Source organism: Pseudorca crassidens, chromosome 1 (genome assembly GCF_039906515.1).
Source record: "Pseudorca crassidens isolate mPseCra1 chromosome 1, mPseCra1.hap1, whole genome shotgun sequence".
Taxonomy (NCBI): Eukaryota; Metazoa; Chordata; class Mammalia; order Artiodactyla; family Delphinidae; genus Pseudorca; species Pseudorca crassidens.
In genome coordinates this window covers 145,269,337-145,290,344 of record NC_090296.1, presented here as the reverse complement: position 1 = coordinate 145,290,344, position 21,008 = coordinate 145,269,337, and the positions used below count along the sequence as shown (strand labels likewise).

Sequence of the window (21,008 nt, the reverse complement as noted above, 5' to 3'; positions counted from 1 at the left end):
TGTCTTCTTAGAAACGAACAATCTGAGAAGTAAGGGCAAAGATCACGGGTGCCTGTAGAAACCAGCTCGTCTTCCAGGCCGTCACCTGGCACCGCGACACCATCCCGCCAGGGACCCCGAGCCCGGTATCTCGGCGCGGAAGCCGAGGCGCCAGGACGACGCAGCGCGCAGGCTGCTTCCTTCATCTTGAAAGAGAGGTCTACAGTGGCTGACCCACTTTACTACCTCCCAGCCTTTCCTCAACCCACCTGCTGAGTTCCTGCTTTCCCTGCTGCAGCCTCTTCACCATCCAGCAGAGCAATGGAGGAACGGCCCCTGCCAAGGTCACGGATGTCTCTGGACGGCAAAATCCAGGGGACACCTCTCGGTGCTCCTTTCCTCATCCACTCTGTAACTTCCACACTGCGGTCCATCCCCTGGCTATCTCACATTTTCTGTGACAGCCCTTCTGGGTCTCCTCTTCCTCAGGGGCCCTCGGGTGTAGGTGCCCATCAGGGTCTCATCACCGCTCCCTCCTCCCCTCCTCTTCTCCATCCTCACAGCACACTGTCTCCTTGAGCAATCTTTTCAGACCCATGGCTTCCACCACCGTCCCTAGGCTGAGAACATTTAGGAGGAAGCAACATGTTGAAGAATGCAAAATAAGCATGTATGAACTGAGGCTACCACGTGAAGGAAGACAGTTGAGGGAGAAAGGAAAAACACCAGGTCCTTCCCCTATGACTGTGGGCAAATGAGCACACCACCCCAAGTCTTGGATTTCTCATTCACAGAACTGGGATAAGAATAGTACCTACTTCATAGGATTGTTATGACGCTTAAGGGGGATAATTCTAGAACAAGCACCCAGTGCCTGTACTTGTCAACATTATTGCTCTGTTATTTGCAGGGGTAGAGAAGCAATGGGGAGAAGTGAGGTTAAACTGAGAAATGGTAGTTTGGATCCAGGTTTTGAAACATAGGAGGGCAGTGGACCAATGGGGTATATTTGCCAAGGGCATTCCTAGCCCAACAGCGCAGATGCCATAGGGCTGAGAGCCCAGGAGCTGGCAGCTCCTTCTCAGGCCTTCTGCTCTCCTTCTGGCCATCTGGCTGACCTTGTAAGCACCTGACGTGGGTTCAGCAGGTGGCCGGCCATGATGCCCTACGTGCATGTCCCAGGCATTCCTGAGACAGTCTGCCCTGAAGTTGGGGGAGGTACTGGTGGGTCAGAATGATAAACAGTTTAGAGCCAGGGAAGTAAAAGGTCACCTTTTGGGCTGTGTCCTGGGGGAAGGGACACTGTTACCAGGGGAACGAGTACCGGTCCTTAAGAAGTACGTTGAACCTGCCCTTAGCACTTGTCCAGTTGCCAGGTCCTGAACTTAAACACGAATGCTATTTGTCCAAGATAACAGGATCCAAATGAGGACACGTGAGCTAATTCAGTGGTGGCTGCAGCCAGCTTATACAGGTTCATGAGAACCAATCGTTAAACTTTCAGGAATTTTGTTAGCCAGTTATTAAACATAGCCACTTTAAAAAATTAAGTTATGTAAACTTACAATTAAATAAAACATATTAGAAGACTCAAAACTCATCACTTCCTTTTTACTGTAGTATTTCTTCTCTTGAGGATATTTACAGTTATTGTATCTATCTGGTAGAAATACTATGCAACTCTGTGTTCAGTGACATTATGTTGGTAGTTAGACGTTGGCCATGGTGGAAGTATCTACACCACAGAAATGCTATAAATCAACACACACACACACACACACACACACACCCTGGTTGTTAAAAACATTTACCAGTTGGGCTTCCCTGGTGGCGCAGTGGTTGAGAGTCCGCCTGCCGATGCAGGGGACACGGGTTTGTGCCCCGGTCTGGGAAGATCTCACATGCCACGGAGCGGCTAGGCCCGTGAGCCATGGCTGCTGAGCCTGCGCGTCCGGAGCCTGTGCTCCACAATGGGAGAGACCACAACAGTGAGAGGCCCGCGTACCGCTAAAAACAAATAAAAAACATTTACCAGCACCTCCCTGCATAAACTGATGTCTGAAATTTTTTTTACTTTTTGGCCACGTGACTTGTGGGATCCCAGTTCCCAGACCAGGGATTGAACCCAGGACACAGCAGTGAAAGCTTGGAATCCTAACCATTAGGCCACCAGGGAACTCCCATTGAAATTTTCTCTTTAGCCACTTCTTTTTTTTTTTTTTGGCTGCATCTGGTCTTCTCTCTAGTTGCGGAGAGTGGGGGGCTACTCTCCGTTGCGGTGCGTGGGCTTCTGATTGCAGTGGCTTCTCTTGTTGCGGAGCACCGGCTCTAGGCACGCAGGCTCAGTAGTCCTGGCACGCGGGCCCTAGAGCTTGTGGGCTTCAGTAGTTGCAGCGCGTGGGCTTCAGTAGTTGCAGCACGTGGGCTTCAGTAGTTGCGGCACGTGGGCTCAGTAGTTGTGGCACACGGGCTCAGCTGCTCCGCGGCCTGTGGGATCCTCGGGAACCAGGGATCGAACCCATGTCCCCTGCATTGGCAGGTGGATTCTCAATCACTGCGCCACCAGGGAAGTCCCTAGCCACTTCTTATGAGTTTCGGCAGTCTCCATCGGCTCCACATAAACAGGGCCCGAGGGCCACTCCAGCCTTTTGAGTTTCCACACTCTAGTTTTGGAGTGAGCTCCCAAATCTCACTGGTCTATACCCCACCAAGGGTGTGAATAATGGTGGCCATTACTCATCACTTAATACTTGTCTCATCCTCCCTCAGCTCACCCTCACAACATCACCATGAGGCTGGTATTAAACTTTTACTCTACCAATTACAGATGATAAAGTGAGCCACAGAGAAAGTAAGCAACTCTCTCCCAAGGCAACCAGGAAAAACAAGGCGGAATCCTCTCATAACCACTACAAATAAAGAATAATCTGATAATCTGATAAAGAAATGTGATTAAGTGTTTCAATTGCCACTTCTTCATGGCACCAACCCTGACTTTAGTTTTCAACTACCAAAGGGCATCTATTTTGATGTCATTTTATTTTTCTTAGTCACATCCAATAAAACTGTGGGCTCACAGGATGTGGCCTATCCCAGGTCTTTAGGAGACTTTAATGAATAAATAAGACTGTTCTAGAGTTAATTGATCCACTGTTTCAGTTGATGTAGTGCTTCTAAATCAATTATTAATTAGGAATTGAGATTCAACTATGATACCAACTCAGTTCAAAACCTGGGCACCTCCCATGAAAGCTAAAGCCCAGAGTCTTTAAATAACTTGTTAAAAGTTACACAGCTTGTAAGAGATGAAGACAAGATATTAACCAAGGCCTGTCTGATTCCAGAGCCCCTGCTCCAGGGAGAGGCATATGATGAGTATGTTAAAAAGCAAAATTCAACTGAGTAAATTTGAAGATTTGTCTTTATTCAACGATTCATGACTTGGGTAGCCTCCCATCTGGCAAACAAAGGAGCTCCGAGGAGCTGTACAAAGGGAAGACTTTTACAGGCAAAAGGAGGCGGGGCAAGGAAGATATTCTAGCTAAGAGTGGATTGTTTCAGGCAAGGTCACCTTCCTTTTGGGGAAGACTGGGGCTGAAACTGTGCACCTCTGTCTGGGACTTGAACCCACGTGGCCGGGACTTGAACCCTGCCAAAACCCTGATTGAGACTTGAACCCAAACGGCTGGGACTCAAACGCAGCCAAAACCCACAGTCTTCCAACTGAAATCACACACCTGGTTTCAGGACTTAATGAAGCTCAGGTTCTTGATGTCTCATCACAGAGAGAATTCAGTGACAGACAAAGTGATAGGTAAGAAGTGGATTTATTTAGAGAGAAACACACTCCACAGACAGAGTCTGGGCCAGCCATCTCAGAAGGTGAGAAAGGCACCAGGGTATGGGGTTGTCAGTTTTTACTGGAGTGGGTTATTTCATAAGCTAATGAGTGGGAGGAGGATTCCAGCTATTTTAGGAAAGGGCCAGGATTTCCAGGAATTGGGCCACTGCCCACTTTTTGATACTTATGGTCGGTCTTGGAACTGTCATGGCGCCTGTAGGTGTGTCATTTAGCTTGCTGATGTGAGCTTGCTGATACTGAGGCTCAAGTTCTAGTGGAGGGACTTCCCTGGTGGCGCAGTGGTTAAGAGTCCACCTGCCAAAGCAGGGGACAAGGGTTTGAGCCCTGGTACGGGGAGATCCCACATGCCGCAGAGCAACTAAGCCTGTGCACCACAGCTACTGAGGCTGCGCTCTAGAGCCCGTGAGCCACAACTACTGAGCCCATGTGCCACAACTACTGAAGCCCGTGCGCCTAGAACCTGTGCTCCGCAATAAGAGAAGCCACCACAGTGAGAAGCCTGCGCACGGCAACAAGGAGTAGCCCCTGCCCACCTCAACTAAAGAAAGCCCTCATGCATCAACGAAGACCCAACACAGCCAAAAATTAATTAATTATTTTAAAAAAGGTCTAGTGGAAAAAGTCAACTTATCCGCCAACTTGGATCCATTTGGTTCTAGTCAGTTTATGTCATGTCCTCAGGCTATGTCATTCTTTCAAACCTTGTGCCCTGCCTCCTTTCCTCCTGTTTCAGGTCCTTCAGGCAGATTACCTCACTAGTGCTGACCAGGTAACTCCACATTGGCTGACTAAAGATCACATTCCTGGGAGAGGCTGAAACTGCCAATATTTATTTATTTATTTATTTAAAGTACAGTTGATTTACAATGTTGTGTTATAGGTTAGGTATTAAGTCTTGATTTGCTGATGTGGGGTTTAGCACAAGTGAATCTGAAACAGAAGGGAAGGGGACAGGGCACCTTTAAAAGAATGACATAGTCATAAGACATGACGAAAACTGGTTAGAACTAACTAGATCCAAGACGGCAGAAGATCTAACTTCCGGTAGACCTTGGGCCTCATTATTTGCTCATTGTAATACATTAGCTAAATAACACATCCACCAGCACCATGACAGGTCAGCGCTAACTATAAAAGGCCAAAAAGTGGGAGGTGGCCCAATTCCTGGAAATCCCCGCCCTTTCCCCCAGCCCCCCAAAATAGTTGGAATAATCCTCCCACTCATTAGCCTATGAAATTACCCACGCCATATTTTGGGGCCTCTCACCTTCTGAGATGGCCCACACTCTGTCTGTGGAGTGTGTTTCTCCCTAAATAAATCCACTTCTTACGTATCACTTTGTCTCTCACTGAATTCTTTCTGCCATAAGACATCAAGAAACTGAGCTTCATTAAGTCCTGAGACCAGGTGTGTGATCTCAATTAAAAGGAGGTGGGTTTAAGTCCCAGTCTGAGTTGCACGGTTTCAAATCCATTTGGGGCCTGTTATTTCCTTATTTTTTTTTCTTCATTTATTTTGGCTGCGCTGGGTCTTAGGTGCGGCACACGGGCTTCTTAGTTGCAGCATGCAAACTCTTAGTTGCAGCATGCGAACTCTTAGTTGCAGCATGCATGCGGGATCTAGTTCCCCGACCAGGGATCGAACCCCAGCCCCCTGCATTGGGAGCTCGGAGTCTTACCCACTGGACCACCAGGGAAGTTCCTGCTCTCTCCTTTTAGACAACTATTAGGCAGCTATTAAAAAAAAGTCTTGTAGGGCTTCCCTGGTGGCGCAGTGGTTGAGAGTCCGCCTGCCGATGCAGGGGACACGGGTTCGTGTCCCGGTCCGGGAAGATCCCACATGCCGCGGAGCGGCTGGGCCCGTGAGCCATGGCCGCTGAGCCTGCGCGTCCGGAGCCTGTGCTCCACAATGGGGGAGGCCACAACAGTGAGAGGCCCGCGTACAGCAAAAAAAAAAAAAAAAAAAAAAAAAAAAAACGGAGGTTAAAAAATAACTGAATTTTATCAATTCTTGGATACATACTGTTTTTCACGTTTTAACATATCTGAAATAGGGTGCATCAAAAATCAATTTCAGGACTTCCCTGGTGGTGCAGTGGTTGGGAATCCACCTGCCAATGCAGGGGACACGGGCTTGATCCCTGGTCTGGGAAGATCCACATGCCATGGAGCAACTAAGCCTGTGTGCCACAACTACTGAGCCTGCATTCCACAACTACTGAAGCCATGAGCCCTAGAGCCTGTGCTCTGCAACAAGAGAAGCCACCACAATGAGAAGCCCGCACGCCGCAACAAAGAGTAGACCCCGCTCACCACAACTAGAGAAAGCCCGCATGCAGCAACGAAGACCCAACACAGCCAAAAGTAAAAAAAAAATTTTTTAAATCAATTTCAGGAAAATTATAGATATCAAAGTGAAAGGCAGGGACTTCCCTGGTGACATAGTGGTTAAAACTCTGCGCTCCCAATGCAGGGGGCCCAGGTTCAATCCCTGGTCAGGGAACTAGATCTCACATGCATGCCACAACTATGAGTTCAAATGCCACAACTAAGGAGTCCATCTGCCGCAACTAAGACCCAGCACAACCAAATAAATAAATAAATAAATCTTTTTAAAAAAGTGAAAGATAAAACAATAAAACTTCCAGAAGATACTATAGGGTTAAGAAAAGATTTATCAAACAGGAAATAAGACATAAACATAAAAGGTCAATAAGTTGGACTAAATTAAAATTAAGAATTTCTGTGCATCAAAATACATTTTGTGTGTGTGTGTGTGTGTGTGTGTGTGTGTGTGTGTGTGTGTACGCGGGCCTCTCGCTGCTGTGGCCTCTCCCGTTGCGGAGCACAGGCTCCGGACACGCAGGCTCGGCGGCCATGGCTCACGGGCCCAGGCGCTCCACGGCATGTGGGATCCTCCCGGACCGGGGCACAAACCCGTGTCCCCTGCATCGGCAGGCGGACTCTCAAACACTGTGCCACCAGGGAAACCCTCCAAATACATTTTAAATGAATGAGAAGGCAAGCCACTGAATGGGAAAAAACCAAACTTTTGCAATACATATACCCAAAAAGGGGACTCATATCAGAATGTATATTGAACTCCTACAGATCACAAACTGGCAGACAATCCAATGGAAAAAATAAGCAAAAACTTGAAGCAGGCACTTCAGAAAAGAGAATATTAAAATGGGCAATAAGTATACGAAAAGGAGCTCAATTTCTTTAGTCTCCAGGGAAATGCTATTTATCAGTTTAATGAACTGACCAATTGCGCCCGAGAGACCACGGGAAAGGCAATTTAAAACCACCATGAGGGGCTTCCCTGGTGGTGCAGTGGTTGAGAGTCCGCCTGCCGATGCAGGGGACACGGGTTCGTGCCCTGGTCCGGGAAGATCCCACATGCCGCGGAGCGCCTGGGCCCGTGAGCCATGGCCGCTGAGCCTGCACGTCCGGAGCCTGTGCTCCGCAACGGGAGAGGCCACAGCGGTGAGAGGCCCGCGTACCGCAAAAACAAAACAAACAGCAACAACAACAACAACAACAACAACAAAAAACCACCATGAGAACCACTATATACCCACAAGAATGACTAAAACTGAAAAGAATGACAATGCCAACTGTTAGCAAAGATGTAAAGAAACTGAAGCTCTCATAAATTGCTGGAAGAATACAGACACTCAGAAAATTGTTTGCCAGTGTCTGTTAAAGCCGAATGCTTAAGTATGTAGCCTATGACCCAGTAATTCACTCCTAAGTATCATCCAACAGAATTTCATACATATGTGCAGCAAAAGACAAGTGTCAGAACCTTCATAGAAGCATCGTTAATAATAACCCCAAACTGGAAACAACCCAAATGTCTGTCAATAGTAGAATGGATACATAAATTGTGGAATATTCATAACATAGAGTTTTATATGGCAGAAGAATTAATAAATTACAGCTACATGCAAAAACATAGATGATTTTTTTATTTAAAAAAATATATGTTTATTTTTAGTTAACTAATTTATTTATTTGGCTGCATCGGGTCTTAGTTGCAGCACGCGGGATCTTTTTTGCAGTGCACGGGCTTCTCTCTAGTTGTGGTGCATGGGCTCCAGAGTGCGTGGGCTCAGTAGTTGTGGCACTCGGGCTCTCTAGTTGTGGTGCGTGGGCTCTAGAGTGCGAGGGCTTAGTTGCCCTGCAGCATGTGGGATCTTAGTTCCCTGACCAGTGATTGAACCCATGTCCCCTGCATTGGAAGGAGGATTCTTAACCACTGGACCACCAGCGAAGTCCCTGGATTAATTTTATTTTTATTTTTGAAAACTTTATTTTATTTAAAAAAAATATATTTATTTTATCTATTTTTGGCTGCATTGGGTCTTCATTGCTGCGCATGGCCTTTCTCTAGCTGCAGTGAGCGGGGGCTACTCTCCGTTGTGGTGCACGGGCTTCTCATTGAGGCGGCTTCTCTTTGCTGGGAAGCACGGGCTCTAGGTACACAGGCTTCAGTAATTGTGGCTCACAGGCTCAGTAGTTGTGGCTCGCGGGCTCTAGAGCGTAGGCTCAGTATTTGTGGCGCACGGGCTTAGCTGCTCTGCGGCATGTGGGATCTTCCTGGACCAGGGCTTGAACCCATGTCCCCTGCATTGGCAGGCGGATTCTTAGTCACTGCACCACCAGGGAAGTCCCTGGGTGAATTTTAGAAATGCAGTGTTGAGAAGAAGTAAGACATGACAGAGTACATGCTATATCATTCCATTTACAGGAAAACAAAAATAGGCAAAACCAGTCTATTTTAGTAGAAGTTAAGACAGCAAAGGGAAGTTGGGAAACATAGTGCCTAGGAGGTGGTTTAAGGAGGGTCTTGGGGGTCCTGGTGATGTTACATTTCCTGATCTGGGTAGTGATTTCATCAACATTCATAAGTCGTACACTAGGGACTTCCCTGGTGGCGCAGTGGTTAAGAATCCGCCCGCCAATGCAGGGGACATGGGTTCAAGCCCTGGTCCAGGAAGATTCCACATGCCACAGGGCAACTAAACCCGTGTGCCACAACTACTGAGCCTGCACTCTAGAGCCCGCGAGCCACAGCTACTGAAGCCCGCCTGCCTAGAGCCCATGCTCCGCAACAAGAGACGCCACTGCAGTGAGAAGCCTGTGCACTGCAACGAAGCGCAGCCCCCGTTTGCCACAGTTAAGAGAAAGCCCGCACGCAGCAACGAAGACTCAACACAGCCAAAAATAAATAAATAAATTTATATAAAAATAAGTTGTACACTAATAACTTATGTACTTTCTGTATACACGTATGTATATATTATACTTCAGTAAAAAGCTTACGAAATGAGGATAAAATTGAACAATTTGAGACACAGAAAGTTAATTACTCACAGATCTTTGTTCAAAGACCTATTCAATGATGCCCTTCAGTTAACAGGAAATAGAATTCAGCACATAGGAGTGGAAAGTAAGACACGTTGCTCAGCTAGGAAACAGGAAAACATGTTGATAAACCTATTTAAAAAAAAGTGAGGGGGCTCAGAAGACCCAGTAGAACTAAAGTATGATGGAATAATAACATGGAAGATAGGAGAGGAGAAATTGGACAGAAGTCATCTAAGTTTCTCATATTTCTAAGAAAGATAAAGACAATGATGAATTTTAAACTCTGTATAGTCAAGTTAAGAATTTAATTTCTAAACGAGCAGAAATAGAAAGTATAATTTCTAAACCAGTGAAGGGGGTAAGGGAGAATAAAGAAGTCTGCATTGATCCAGTAGAAAACTAAAAAAGGGGGGACTTCCCTGGTGGTCCAGTGGTTAAGAATCTGTCTTCCAATGCAGGGGACACAGGTTTGATCCCTGGTCGGGGAACTAAGATCCCATATGGCACAGGGCAACTAAGCCCGTGTGGCAACTACTGAGCCCGTGTGCAGCAATGAAAGATTCCACATGCCGCAACGAAGATCCTGCATGCTGCAACCAAGACCCGATGCAGTCAAATAAAAAATAAATTAATTAAAAAAAAAAGCTAATGTGACATGACAACCAAATGCTATGCCTGAGCCTTGATTCTAGATCCCAGAATCTAGAATTTCCCCTAATTTTTTTTTTAATTCCTGGTTTTTTAAAAAAATTTTATTCATTTTTGGCTGCGTTGAGTCTTCGTTGCTGTGCACGGGCTTCCTCTAGTTGCAGCGAGCCCCCCACAACTAGAGAAAGCCCAGGCTTCTCATTGCAGTGGCTTCTTGTTGTGAAGCATGGGCTCTAGGGCACGTAGGCTTCAGCAGTTGTGGCACGTGGGCTCAGTAGTTGTGGCTTGCAGGCTCTAGAGTGCAGGCTCAGTAGTTGTGCTGCACGGGCTTAGTTGCCCCACGGCACGTGAGATCTTCCCGGACCAGTGCTCAAACCCGTGTCCCCTGCATTAGCAGGCAGATTCTTAACCACTGCGCCACCAGGGAAATCCCCCCTTCCCAAATTTAAAGGAATTACTGGGACATCTTGGGACAATTTAATACAGACTATACATTATATAGCATTATTGTATAAATGTTAGATTTCTTGTGTGGGATAATGTGGCCCCCATTTTTGTTGAGCTCCAAGTGCTTTCCTCTAGGATAATTCTCCAACTTTTTGGCTTTAGGACCTCTTTACACTCTGAGAAGTTGTTGAGGACTCAAAAGAGCTCTTGTTTATATAGGTTATACAAAACCCTATTTACCGAATTAAAAGTTAAGACAGAAAATTTGAAACATGTTTATATATTAATTTAAAAATAAGATTTTCCAAAATAAAAGAGTTAACGAGAAGAGTTGCTTTGTTTACATTTTTGCAACTCTCTTCATATCTGACTTACCAGAAGTAGCTGGATTCTCACATCCACTTCAGCATTTAGTCTGCTGCTGTATATTGTTTTGGTTGAGGTATATGAAGAAAATCCAGCCTCAGATTGATGTGTAGCTGGAAAAAGAAAAATGAGGAATATTTTAATAGCTTTTTCAGATGTTAGGACTGTTCTCTTTTTCCCCCCCATTATCAAAGACCATTTAATTTTTAAAGATCAACAATACCAAAAGCATAAAGTGGAGTAGAAGAAAATAGTTTTTTATAAGTACAATTTAATTAAAGCTGTTTACAACTATTCTCTCCCACAGGACTTAAGCATGAATTTTAAAAGAGTAAGAGATGAGGACTTCCCTGGTGGCGCAATGGTTGAGAATCCGCCTGCCGACACAGGGGACACGGGTTCGAGCCCAGGTCTGAGAAGATCTCACATGCCACAGAGCAACTAAGCCCACGCATCACAACTGTTGAGCCTGCGCTCTAGAGCCCATGAGCCACAACTACTGAAGTCCATGTGCCTAGAGCCTGCGCGCTACAACAAGAGAAGCCACCGCAATAAGTCCTCGCACCGCAACGAAGAGTAGCCCCCTCTAGCCACGCAACTAGAGAAAGTCCGCATGCAGCAACAAAGACCCAACGCAGCCAAAAAAAAAAAAAAAAAAAATTAGATCATTTCATTAAAAAAAAAGAATAAGAAATGAGAAAAACAAGTACAGGGTTAGACGAGCCAGCAGGAGTCTGTGGAACTTGAGATTTCACTGCAACAGGAAGGGGACGAGAGTGCCTTTTTTTTTTTTAAATTAAGGTGTTTTATTATTATTATTATTATTATTTGGCTGCGCTGCAGCATGTGGGATCTTAGTTCCCCGACCAGGGATCAAACTCAGGCCCTCGGCAGTAAGAGCATGGAGTCCTAAGCACCGGACCACCAGGGAATTCCCAAGGCATTTACTTTAGTTTGAACGGAAAGCGGCAAGTGGCATAAGCAACTGAGAATGTGCCCCTAATAGAGAGCTCTCCCCTCCTTGCACTCCTTAGTCCAAGGTATAATTTCGGGAGAAAAAAGCATCCTGTATCTAGTTAGTTATGTTATCTACGATTACACCTCTAGTCTGTTTCCCTACACCAACCGATTCAGCAGGACTGAATTGAGTTTAACTCAATTCTGACACTATCTACCTGGAGGTAGCGTTAGATCCCACAGATTAAGGGCTTAGTCCCACAACACTGATGCCTATCACAAATCTGGGACAATTGTACTTCTGACTCAGCGGCTAAAAATTGGGGATTTACATGACCTCTTCCTCGGGTCCCATAATTTGCTAGAACGGTTCACAAAACTCAGGAAATGTTGGTTTACATTTACCAATTTATTATAAAGGATACATAAAGACCACAGATAAACAGCCAGATAAGGAGGTACATAGAGTGAGGTCCAGAGGGTCCTGAGCACAGGCGCTTCTGTCCCAGTGGAACTGAGATGCTCACAAAGGATTACCTGTGAATAGCAGAAGGCCACTCGTATCGCTCAGGAAATTCCAAGGGTTTTAGGAGCTCTATGCCAGAAACTGGGGACAAAGACCAAAATATACTTCTCTGCCACAACTTTCTTCTAAGGCAGGCATGGCATTGACTGATACCTGGTTTAAAGTCTAAAAATCGTGTCCAGATAAGGCACACCAGCAGATAAGACTCTCATTCCGGTTAAAGTTGAACACGTGTCTGAACCACTGATCTTGACTGAGTTAGAGCAAATGACTGTGATTTGTCCACATTTCCACAGTTGTTTCCATGTAAAAATCAGTTTTATAGCGACTTTTATTAAAAAACATTCTTTGTTTAAATAGCTATGGCTTATTTTATCATAAGGCTTTTCTTTCTTTTTTAAAAATTTTATTTTATTTATTTTTATTTTTGGCTGCATTGGGTCTTCATTGCTGCGTGTGGGCTTTCTCTAGCGGCGAGCGGGGCTACTCTTCATTGCGGTGTGAGGGCTTCTCCCTGCGGTGGCTTCTCTTGCTGCAGAGCACAGGCTCTAGGTGCACAGCTTCAGTAGTTGTGGCATGTGGGCTCAGTAGTTGTGGCTCACGGGCTCTAGAGCGCAGGCTCAGTAGTTGTGGTGCAGGGGCTTCGTTGCTCCGCGGCATGTGGGATCTTCCCGGAGCAGGGCTCGAACCCATGTCCCCTGCATTGACAGGCATACTCTTAACCACTGTGCCACCAGGGAAGTCTGCCATTAAAAAATATTCTGATCAAATAATCTTGCAAAGGAGATAACCTTCAAGCCTTCAAGCTTCAAGCCTATAATATAAAAGCAAAGAGTAAATGATTTTCTGCTCAGTTATCACGTTTAGGATCTTTACAAGGAGTGTGCTAGGCCCCAGGGAGCACTCCTTGCTGTTCATGCCCAAAATTTCACGTCCTGTCCTGTCCTTGAGCGTGGAAATGGTCAGCCGACTGGTTGCAGTCCACACTGTTTCTCCCACAAACATCCACACAGCTGTCACATAGTTCTTTCCATCCAGTGTGAAGCAGTGATAAACTCCTGCAGGATGAGTTATCACGTTTCCTTTCTCCATGAAAATCTGAAGTCCTCTTTATCTCTTTCATCAAAGTATCCACTGCCATCCAAGATGTAGCAAATTTTACATCCTAGTACAAATGCTCCCAGCAAAACATCTTAACCTTTTCTTCATAATTTGGAAATTTATTTTTGCATACGTTTATTATGACCATCCCAGAGTAGTCTAATTCTGGATCATTCTGATATTTGCCAGCTTCCAGTAAAGGACTCCAAGCTGGTGCAGCTGCTCCAGGAGGACTGGGCAGCTGGGCTCCAGGCCAGGGGGCCACCTCAGGTCATCTTGGGACTCCTCCATGTACCAGATCTCCCGCACCGTGGTCTGGGCCTGGGATGGGGGTGGTGCGGTGCATCACCTGGGGCTCCCTGACCTGCATGGGCTGAGCTGGGTCGAGGCCCCAGTGGCCATTTTTTAGGGGGGCATCCCAGCTTGGGTCACTGCCCAACCCCCATTTCCCGACTGGGCGAGGCCTGACCCATGGTATTCACTTACGATAACAAAATGTACAAGTGATACTTTCTCAAAGGTTAATTGCAATGTGGAATCTGAAACAACACCAATATGCCTTTCCTACTCTGTTACATTCAAACCCCTCATATTCAAATCCATTCTGGAATAGGTCTCTTACCCATGCATAACTTTTTAACATCATGCATTGGTCATTTAGAAAATACTGGCTGAGTTATGCAGATCTTCCAAAAGTTGACACATTTCATTACACAATATGAAAAAAAATCACATTTGGTAGACCATTAATCTCATTAGAAACATCATGAAGAATTGGGAAGCTGGGACTTCCCTGGGTCCAGTGGTTAAGACTCCGTGCTCCCAATGCAGGGGGCCAGGGTTTGATCTCAGGTCAGGGAACTAGATCCCACGTGCATGCCGCAACTAAGAGTCCGCATGCTGCAACTAAAGATGCCGCATACGCCAATGAAAATCCCGTGGTGCCACAACCCAGCGCAGCCAAATAAATACATAAATAAATATTAAAAAAAAAAAAAGAATTGAGAAGCTCTCAAACTCAGGGTATATACAAGGTTTCCAAAATTTTAGTTTTCCCTTGAAAGCTCCAATATAAAAAAATCATTGGTAACATATACTATAAGCTATTTCCTTGAAGTGACTGGCTCATTTCATTCATTTTTGAGAAAATATCTGCCAAATATTTGAGTCCAAATGTCTTCTGCATCGGTTGTTCTTTTCAGCTGAAATGTTGTTCTGTGAAGAAAGCAGCTGCTTCAACCCACAGCTCAAATAAAGCACTCCCGCTCTTCCTCAGTGCTTTTCCAGGAGACGACCATCTTTCCAGGGTCTGCAGCACAAGTGCTTTGTATGTACTTCCATTTTTATTACATAAGATATTAGAAAGATATATACCCAAGAGTTACGATTTAATCAAATTATTAATTTCTACTGCTTTATTTAGTACATCGTATTAATAGACTTAAAAAAAAAAAGACAGAGAGTGCACGATGGTGAGCAATAAAATCACTACTAGTATAGTTTGGTGCCTCTGCCATGATTCAGGGTAAGGTATAAGCGGTTTTCCCCACCGTTGCTTTTGCACCATTTGGGCAAATGTTAACACAGTGAGAAAGGCAAGTGACTTCTTAGTATTACGAAAATTATTTAGATCTCGTGGTGCCCCTCCTCCCCCAGGGTCCGCGGACCACACTTTGAGAACCGTCGTTTGCTCTAGGTCGCAGCATCTTGTCCTAACCTCCACTTAACTTTATATTCATTAAGTTCTGATCTTTCGTCCTTCTGAGACCGTAAAAACAGCCCAGCAGCCTCCTCTCGAGCACCTGGGGAGGCTGCTTCCAGCGGGAGCCAGAGCTGCGGGGCGTGGCCAGCGCCTCACCGCAGCTGGTACCCGAGCGGCCCTCACCGCTCTTTCCCTTACCTCACTTCCTCTTCCCCTCCCCAGCCCCTTTAACCCTTCGTTTTCCCCAAAGACGGAAAGAACGCGAGAGGAAATGCCTCAATTTAAAAGAAGCCGCCAGAGTGAATGGTGCTGGGACAGGGGACACTCTGCACAGCACATAAACGACTGTGACCGTTTGTTTCAAAAAAAAAAAATCTATCTACCTATCTATTTCTATATATATCTTGATTGTTCTTTTTCTGGTTACAAAAGTAATAGATGCTTTTGTTATATAATGTTCAACCCCCACAGAATTGCATAAAGTAGAAATTGAGTCTCCCACTATACCCCACTCCCATACCTTCTTAGGTTTCTGTGCCTTTAATTTTTCATATATAGGTATGTATGTATGTTAAGATATTTCTCTGCAACTTTCTATTTTCACTTAATATATCACAATGCATTTTTCTTTTTCTTTTTTATTTGAGTCTTAACCATGCAGAGTCTTAACCACTGGACTGCCAGGGAAGTCCCCCAATGCACTTTTCTATATCAGCAAATATTTACCTCATTCTTAATGATAATGGACATTTAGGTCATTCCCAATTTTTCCCTATTACAAACAGTGCTGCAGTGAACACCTTGCACTTATGTGTCTGTACAATTTGGAAGTATTTCTATGCTGTCAGTCTCTCAGAGTGGAATTTCCAGATGAAGAGTTACGTGCACTTTATAATAGGATGGATGATACTAAATTGCCCTCCAAAGAGATTGTACTAACCAACACTCCATCCAGCCACAGCAACGATATTTTGAAATGATCTGTTCATATCTCCATCTTCCGGATACCCTCACTGGACGCTGGTCCTCTCAGGAATAGAATGTGCCCTCTTGTCCATCTGTGGGTCACACCTGTCATGTCGTAGGAGCTCAGTAAACTGGTGTGGAGTGGATGTGAATGAACAGATAACATTAACACTATGGCCAGGCTTCTCCTATGTGTGCCAGGCACCATTCAAAGCAACTTATCTGCATGAATTTATTTAATCCTAGTAACTGCTAGGAGTAGGGATTTTTATTATCTCCATTTGCAGTTGAAGAAACTGAGGCTCAGAGAAGTTAAGTGACTTGCCCAGGCATGAGACAATCACGACAAAAGACTTCCACGGGACTTTCCTGGTGGTCCAGAGGTTAAGACTCCGCCCTTCCACTGTAGGGGGTGCGGGTTCCATCCCTGGTCCGGGAACTAAGATCCCTCATGCCATGCGGCCAAAAAACTTAAAAAAAAAAAAAAAAAAAAAGACTTCCACAAACAGGGAGAAAGCTTTATACTCTGGAAATCTGTTACCAAGATGATAATGTTGCTTTTAGTTCTTTTTAATCCCTTTCAATCATTTCCCCTTCCTCTAACTTTGGACGTCTAGTTTTATTAGGAATCTTGAGGATTAATTAACTTATGCAACCTAAGAGAAAATTTCACAAAATTTAATAAAGTTTTATTTATTTATTTGGCCATGCATGTAGGATCTTGGTTCCCTGACCAGGGATTGAACCCATGCCCCCTGCAGTGGAAGTGCGTAGTACTAACCACTGGACCACCAGGGAATTCCCTAAATAGTGTTTTAAAATCTTCCAAATTTGTTTCTGGACCCCACCTGTTACTGTCCATAGATTTATTTTACAAAGTTAAAATCAGAGTAGTAGGGTTTCCCTGGTGGTGCAGTGGTTAAGAATCTGCCTGCCAATGCAGGGGACACGATTCGAGCCCTGGCCCGGGAAAAACCCACATGCCGCAGAGCAACTAAATCCATGCACCACAACTACTAGGCTGCACTCTAGAGCCTGCGAGCCACAACTACTGAGCCCACGTGCCACAACTACTGAAGCCCACGCACCTAGAGCCCATGCTCCACAACAAGAGAAGCCACCGCAATGAGAAGCCCGCGCACCGCAACGAAGAGTAGTCCCCGCTCGCCGCAACTAGAGAAAGCCAGCGCACAGCAACGAAGACCCAACGCAGCCAAAAATAAATAAATAAAATAAATAAATTTATTAAAAAAAAAATCAGAGTAGTAGTTTGTGTTCTTTTATTGGGGGGGTCTGTTTACCTTTCGTGATGATTCAAGTGTAAATGAATGCTATACCCCCCCTTTATCCCCACCCCCAGTGCAGGCTTGAGAGGGTGAATTTGTACTTGGCCTTCAAGGATGAGCTGGGTCTGGCAATGCGGAGTGGAAAGAACCCACTTGATGGAAGGAAGGGACAGTGCAACTGCTCAGAGTCAAGGACTACTCAGGGGAATGGCTAAATTTAGGGTTCTTGTGGAGAGGGAATAGTAACTGTGGGGGGTAGGTGAAGGCCATGAAATGTTATAAGCTATTCAGATTTTATTGTATCAGGCAGTGGAGAGCTACTTCACTATCTGAGCTGTGGAGTGACTGCTCAGGGCTGTGCTTCAGGGTGACAGCGCTGGAAGTGGCGGGGAGGGCTGATACGAGGGGGAGGGAGCACAGACTGACTATTGGCAGGGAAATCAGTTTAGAGATGACCATAAATAGCTCTGCTATCAACGCCTCCCCCTCAACCTTCCTCCCTCCCATCTTCTGATTTCTAATAATGGCATCACCATTCTCCCAGCCCCAGGGATGGAAGTCTGAGTCACTGTGACTCCTCCCCCGTCCAGCTAGCTGCAGTTCCTGCATATGCCATCTCTACACTGCCTCTGCACTCTTGCACCTTCTTGAGGGTCCTGCCAGGACCCTGTGTCAAGTCTCTCCGGTTCAAGAACCCTGGCCTCCCTTCCCCAGGCCTGATTCTCCACTGTCTGACATCCCCTCACTGCTGTGCCAGATGTTACCAGATGTTACTCCCTGCCTACAAACATAGCACGAAACTAATGTCCTGGTGTGTCCACCTGGGTGAAGTGCAAGGCCCTCACTCTACTCGTGTCTGCATGGTCAGCCTCCTTCCACGTCGTAAAGATCCGTGAGAACACACTTGATGGATGTTCCTGCCCTGAGCTCATCAGGGTCTCCCCCATCAGAGGTGATTTTCTCTTTGCCAGATGCCTAATGTGTCATCTACACTCCTCCTGGGACACTTTCCCCTTGTGCCTGGTTTGTGGTGATTTGTGGTTCCCAGAGGGTAGAGACTGAGTGATATGCATTTCTGTGCCTCCACGGGGAACTTGCACATGACCTAGACTCAATAACTAATTGAGGTTTGATTTAAAATATGTAAGGGGACTTCCCTGGCAGGCCAGTGGTCAAGACTCCGTGCTTCCAATGCAGGGGGCATGGGTTCAATCCCTGGTCAGGGAACAAAGATCCGACATTCTGTGTGTGGCCAAAAATTATAAATAAATAAATAAATAAAATCTGTAAGGGTGAGAGTTTCCAAATCTGCTGACCCAAAGGAGGATATAAGCACCTTTCCTTTAAATATCACCTTTCTCTGAGGTGGCTTACAGGGCCAGCAGTTATCACCACAAAAAATTCCAAAGAAGTACAATAAATAGGGGCTCTGGGTCCTATTTTTTCTCCTTAAAAGAATGATGGACTATTAGCCAGGTATACGAGTATGAACTAGAGCTCTGCTACTTCCTAGCTGTGTGACTTTGAGCAAGTGTCCTAACCTCTCTGAGCCAATGGAGCTGACATCAGCTGCCTCACCAAATAGATACTGCATGAGGAAGGCTGGCATGGAGCTGGAGCCCTGGGACGTGGGCTGTGAGAGCAGTTTAATCGGAAGATTTTGCCTTGACTGTCCTGGGCTGCTGCTGTGCTGTCAAAGGACCCATGTGCTCCCACCCTGATCCCTCTGCAGGTGAAGGCCAGACTCTGGAACACACTGAGGCTCTAGTATTGCCTCTTGCCAGGCCTCTGACACCTTGGTCCACCATACAGAGAAACAAATGAGCCCCTGGTGGGGGGAGAGCAATTTCTTTATGACCATTTCAGAAATGGCAGTATAGGTAGTTGTCATACATAACAGAATCTGATTGTTTGGGCCAAAAGGAGCCTGGGGGAGCAGTCATCCTCCCAGTTTATAGGTATAGACACTGAGGCCCTGGTGCCTGATAACACTAGGATGGCATGAAAGCCAAATACCAGAGGCTTCCATGGTCTCTGCTGTGTTTTGTTTTTTTTTTTAATGTTTTGTCTTATTTTGTTTTTTGGCTGTGTTGGGTCTTCGTTGCCACGTGCAGGTTTTCTCTAGTTGCAGCAAGCGGGGACTACTCTTCGTTGCAGTGTGCGGGCTTCTCATTGTGGTGGCTTCTCTTGTTGTGGAGCATGGGCTCTAGGTGCACGAGCTTCAGTAGTTGTGGCGTATGGGCTCAGTAGGTGTGGCTTGAAGACTCTAGAGCACAGGCTTAGTAGTTGTGACACACGGGCTTAGTTGCTCCATAGCATGTGGGATCTTCCCAGACCAGGGATCGAACCCGCATCCCCTGCATTGGCAGGCGGATTCTTAACCACTGCGCCACCAGGGAAGTCCCTCTGCTTGTGTTTTGAGTAAGAGAATTGGAACAGAATGAAAGGGATAATGGGTCACTCTAGGACATGCTGGCTCAAGGTTAGGCCTTTGAATGAGGTCTCAGACTTTGGGGGTGGCCCCAGAACAGCCTCCCCTTAGGTCCAGTCTACTAGATCTCTGGGCCAAAGTAGTAGCTTTGCCTGGCTGAGACAGGGAGAAGGAAGCTTTGAAGTCACTAATTCAAGGTCACTTTCCTGGCCCAGCTCCATCTGGCAATGTTGACTCTGAGGCAATGAAGGGGAGAGCTGGGAACACAGGGCAGAAAGAGGTGGCTAGCATTCGACCGGGTTGGTGTAGCTGGGAAAGTGGGGGCTGGGGTCAGATTTTTCTAAATAAAACCCAGCCCCAACTGGTGTCTCATTTCAAGAAGATGAGTGAAGAGAGAGCGAGAGACTTTGGTTGTTTATGGCAGAACCAATCAGTATTGTCTTTTGTATGAAAGCAGGCAAAAAATGGAACCGTTTGCCTGAGTACTGTCTGACAAGCATCGTTGGTTGTCGTTGAGCACAGGGTGTGTCCCAAGTCTTTAACATAACGTTATTTCACCCAAGTCTCCTGGCAGCCCTGTTGCTGTTATAGTTCCCATCTCGGAAAGGAGGAAACAGACTCTGGCTATGCTTAATGACTTCGAGGACTAGCAGCTTGACCTTCTGGTGAGAAGCTGAGGGATTTCAACTCTTTTTTTTTTTTTTTTTGCGGTACGCGGGCCTCTCACTGTCGTGGCCTCTCCCGTGGCGGAGCACAGGCTCCAGACGCGCAGGCTCAGCGGCCATGGCTCACGGGCCTAGCCGCTCCGCGGCATGTGGGATCTTCCCGGACCGGGGCATGAACCCGTGTCCCCTGCATCGGCAGGCGGACTCTCAACCACTGCGCCACCAGGGAAGCTCGGGATTTCAACTCTTGACTCGCGTCAGTCTACCTAACGCGTGGAGGGGATAGGAGGATCTGAGAGCGAATTTGAGGAGACCCGAGGTGACCACGGTCTTAGTTCAAGAACACGGAACGCGCACTGGTTAAATGCGCCTTGGAGTTTCAGCCCAGCTAACGCGAAGGACGCAGGAGTTTGTTCAGATTTGCCTTTTGGGGCTTAAGCTGATGTGTCAGCAACTGATACTCTGGTTTAAATAGGGCATCCTGGAGAGAGGGTTTTTCCTCGCTAACGGCTCCCCTAATCCTCCAGTTCCCACCCCCAGCTCCCGTGTCCCGGTGGGTCTCACCCCCCTCTCACCTCAGTAGCGCTGAGCTTTCCGCGGTGTCCAGAGACGCGCGCGCCGGGCGCGAGGGCGGGGTCCGGGCTGGTGCAGGGCCCAAGGAGGAGTCCGGCCCCTGCCGGCCCCGCCTCCTCCCGG

The 21,008-nt window shown here is 46.4% G+C and overlaps 1 protein-coding gene and 1 pseudogene across 8 annotated transcripts in view; both read right to left on the bottom strand.

Annotated features, from left to right (window-relative positions):
• Window positions 1-21,006, bottom strand: part of SEMA4B (semaphorin 4B) — a 91,835-nt gene extending 70,829 nt beyond the window's left edge. For 3 of the 8 annotated variants that reach the window (XM_067696812.1, XM_067696783.1, XM_067696839.1), the window contains exons 1-2: window positions 20,888-21,006; window positions 10,688-10,791 (exon numbers count right to left, since the gene is read on the bottom strand). The gene's annotated coding sequence lies outside the window, so the exon portion shown is untranslated. Of the gene's footprint in view, window positions 1-248; window positions 563-10,687; window positions 10,792-12,172; window positions 12,976-15,904; window positions 16,035-20,887 lie in introns of those variants that run through there. The other 5 variants (XM_067696795.1, XM_067696774.1, XM_067696792.1 and 2 more) reach the window with 4 other exon arrangements.
• LOC137207053 (acireductone dioxygenase-like) lies at window positions 12,984-13,735 on the bottom strand (annotated as a pseudogene).
• Window positions 21,007-21,008: the final 2 nt, after the last annotated feature.